This window comes from Eulemur rufifrons, chromosome 24, assembly GCF_041146395.1.
Source record: "Eulemur rufifrons isolate Redbay chromosome 24, OSU_ERuf_1, whole genome shotgun sequence".
NCBI lineage: Eukaryota > Metazoa > Chordata > Mammalia > Primates > Lemuridae > Eulemur > Eulemur rufifrons.
Genome location: NC_091006.1, coordinates 10,850,261 through 10,854,447, shown reverse-complemented (window position 1 = coordinate 10,854,447; position 4,187 = coordinate 10,850,261). Strand labels below are relative to the sequence as shown.

The 4,187-nt window shown below is 40.1% G+C and overlaps 1 pseudogene; it reads right to left on the bottom strand.

Annotated features, from left to right (window-relative positions):
• Window positions 1-1,490: 1,490 nt before the first annotated feature.
• On the bottom strand, window positions 1,491-2,149 carry LOC138375120 (single-pass membrane and coiled-coil domain-containing protein 3-like; annotated as a pseudogene).
• Window positions 2,150-4,187: the final 2,038 nt, after the last annotated feature.

The window sequence follows — 4,187 nt, the reverse complement described above, 5'->3', positions numbered from 1 at the left end:
TACAACAAACACATTCTTGCATTAACAGCATATTAATAATTTTGCAAGTGTGGACTAAAAGAGTTCCGCTGGGAATTATTCATTGGTGATGGATTTAGGAAACAAACACTTGCATCTCCAGAGATTTAGCTGAACCATTAGGCCTCCATACCCTCTGGATTTTTCTGAAATTAGGTAATTAGTGAAATGGACTACCTAATGAGTGCTTCATGTAAAAACAGCTGCCTCCATTTTGCTAGTATTGAAAATGAAATTATATTCTCTTTTTTCTGAAAATTGATAATGTAACAAATTATGACTTTCCTTTAAATGACAAATTCTTAAAGAGTAGTGACTTTCTATTCTAAAACGCATCCTGAATGCATTTTATGCATGTATAGCTGTGGTTTCCTTGCTTGTTTTTTACATGTTTCAGAGTGTAGAAACATTCACTTGAGGGATATTTAACCATCACAGTTGGTCAGAGTTGATTGCAATTATAGAAACAGAACCTTTATCTTTTTAAACTTTTGTCTTTTTAAAATCCATCTAGATTACATTGTATAATTAGTAGAAGTTTACAGATCCATTGCTTCCTTTCATCATTGAAACAAATTGTTACAAATCATTTTTCAGTCTCCTCCAGTTTACAGAAAATTGCATTTAATCTGATGCTCTAAAATATGGTAGTATTTCTATTCCATTTTCAGGCCCAGGGATTGTATCTAGGCAGAATTTGCTAAGTATGTCCCTGAGAACTAAACGATGTTTGAAGCTAGTGGTAGAAATGAAAGTCTCTGCATTCAGTGTAAATTTTAAGGATTTTGGCTGGAAATTAGAAAAGGAAAAGGTAACCCCTATACTTGCTTCTCTACAATGGCATTTACGCCAGTGTTGATCTGGTAGAGCAGGGTGAGAAAACATCCTGGGATGTAATTTTTTACCTCTAAGGGGTAGCACCAACTGATCCAGGCATTTGTTGTTGGTAAAAAATACAAAAGTCATCTATTTTTGGCATCTCCAATTCCCCTTTCAAACTTGTTTACCCCATTTAAGTCCCTATTAGAAGTGTATGGAGGCCGGGCGCGGTGGCTCACGCCTGTAATCCTAGCACTCTGGGAGGCCGAGGCGGGTGGATTGCTCAAGGTCAGGAGTTCGAGACCAGCCTGACCAACAGCGAGACCCCGTCTCTACTAAAAATAGAAAGAAATTATCTGGCCAACTAAAATATATATAGAAAAAAATTAGCCGGGCATGGTGGCGCATGCCTGTAGTCCCAGCTACTTGGGAGGCTGAGGCAGTAGGATTGCTTAAGCCCAGGAGTTTGAGGTTGCTGTGAGCTAGGCTGATGCCACGGCACTCATTGTAGCCCGGGCAACAAAGCGAGACTCTGTCTCAAAAAAAAAAAAAAAAAAAAAAAAAAAGAAGTGTATGGAAATGAGCCTAATCAAAGAAGCAAACACTATTATTGAGAGAGAAGCAGAAAAATATTTCAGGGATAGGTAAAATGTTCATTTCATTTGGTGTTTCACTGTATTGGAGACCTCAGTAATGGCATGATGATGTTTTTCTGAGGCTGACTGGAACTCCACCAGATGCTCCTCATAGCTTTTGATGGCTGCTTGAAGCTGCATTTTCTCTACAGCTCCCAGGATGGCATGGAAGATCATATCTATGCCAAGGCCAAGAACAGCAACTCTGATACTACCAAGGAGAGAAGCACCAATTTGAGCTAACACAGTGACCAATGTGTTAATTATGCCAGTTGTGACATTTGAGCCTACAAGTTTAACAGCCACTGCACTGGCTGCAGATGTAGCTTCTCCTAGGATGACTGAGATCACCTTTTGTACTATTGCAATTTTCTCTGTTTCCTTTTCCTTGATATCCTGAAGTTTTCTATAAAGCGTTGGCTCTAGTTTGTCTTTTAGTGCTTCATCAACCTTTTGCAATTCCTTTTGGATTCTCGTAATGTCTTGGATGATGATATCCCATTTCTTTTCATCTCAATGGAGGCCAGCCTGCACCCCAAGTGCATATTTAGAACCCCAGTCAATTTATTGGTGGCATGGAAGCTGTCAGATAAGCAGTCAAGGAGCTGCTGGTGAAGACGGTTTACTTCCTGCCACCTCTTTGGGTTCTCTGGGTAGAGGAAGTCACTCTAAGCCATATTTCAAATATGATCTCTGAAAAATAAAATAGTAAATCTTCACTTAAAGTCTTGAAAAGTATCCACTAACTGTGTAGATCTGACTAGAAAAATCTTTTCCTTCATGCATAGCAAAGTAGCAATATACTATTTAGGGAATTCCTCAGAAAACTCACCAGGTTCTTTCTTTCTTTATTTTTATTTTTTATAGAGACAGGATCTTGCCATGTTACCCAGGCTGCTCTTGAACTCCTGGGCTCAAGCAGTCCTCTTACCTCGGCCTCCCAAAGTGCTGGGATTACAGGCGTGAGCCACCACGCCTGCTCAAAATAAATTTCCATTGTTTTTCCCTTTTTTTTTTTTTTTTTGAGACAGGGTCACCCCAACTAGAGTGCAGTGGCATGATCATAGCTCATCGCAGCCTTGAACTCCTGGGCTCAAGCAATCCTCCCGCATCAGCCTTGTGAGTAGCTGGAATTATATGGGTGAGCCATTGCACACTTCTCCAGGCTCTTTAAAACAATTATTTTTATGAAACTTGGAGTCAGTGTATGGAAAATGTGGGTAACAATATAATCTGTTGATGCACAAGTTATTAGATTTTGTGGTGGTGGGAAATCTTAGGAAATACTCATGTTTTTCAAGCATCTGGTTATTAATAAATAAACATGATTATTTCCAGGTGTAGGAGCAGGAGCTGTGAGATGGCTGTTTCCTTGATACTGAACAGGTGTGGACGAAGGCAAGCTGTCTGATGGGCAGCCTGAGAGGTTGAAGTCACCAGCCGTGTCTCCAGTGACTGCAGTCACGGAGGAGGTCTGGGAATGTTCTTTGAACAGAGTATTCTCTGGCCATCTGTTTCCTGCTCTTGAGTTCCCTCCTTCCTCTTGGGGCTCTTTGCTTTATTTGTCTTAATAGAGCTTTGTCTTCATTTCTGCGGAGCCGCTTGGTTTTTGGTTCCTTGTGCTGAGCAGGACTGGCATCCAGGTGATACCTAATAACTTTTATTTGAAACAGACCCCAATTTGAAATGTTTAGCTCTTGATTACCAATGCTCCTTAATTTCCCCAACTCTTGGTCACCACATTGAATACACCTGCCAGACTGACACATCTAACATTTGGAGTTAAATTAGTAGTCAGGACTAGAAGACTATTAAAATCTCTGAATTTACAGGGCTATTTTTTGTGTTTATATACTTGGTTATCTTAATTTAAAATATGCAAATCACTATATCTCTTTACAGGCAAATTATTTATTTTCTAAACCTAAGGGACATGCAAAGCAACACACATATAATATTAGAATCTTTTAAAACAATTTCTCCTGATAAGGGAATATGTTCAAGACTCTTTGGATAAAATTTCATTTGGGAAGAAGATGGGCACTGTACAGGGGACAGTGTGGTTAGGACTATCTTTGTGATTGTCCATTTGCACAGTTTATAAGTTATTTAGAATGGTCTATATTGTGCTAGAGTTAGTGTCAGGAAGAAAATAACACCATTTTGTCATATGAAAATATTACTAAGTAGTGAGAATACACCATAAATTGAATAAAACAAACCTGACATGAGGGAAAAAACAAAAGGAAGTGGGGTGTGGATGGGTGGGTGGGAAAGTGGGACAGGGACAGGGCTGGGCGGGGGGGGGGGGGGACAGGTAAACCCTGTCAACGTGAACCTCGTACCATGGGGAGAAGGCTCAGGGGTGCATCTCTGAATGTGCCCTGAACTTCATTCAAACTTTGGAGCTGGTTCTCAATCTCGGAAACTGTAGGGGCCAGGCCGGGCAAGAGCCATGGGTGGGGCCATGTGTTTTATCCTGTTTATCAATGTAAGAAGTGCTCTTTTTAAATTTAAGCAGCACAGAAATAAGTAAAATGAAAAGCACAACCTTTTCCCATTCTGAGCCCTTGTCTTCCTCCTCTATGCAATTCACTATCTATACTTTCTGGAGTGGCCTTCAAGAAGGTTCTGTGCCTGGGAGAGTAAAGGATGGCCTTGCTAATAAACTATCTAAAAGAGAGAAAAATAAACCAACAGAGAAAAAAAGGGAGA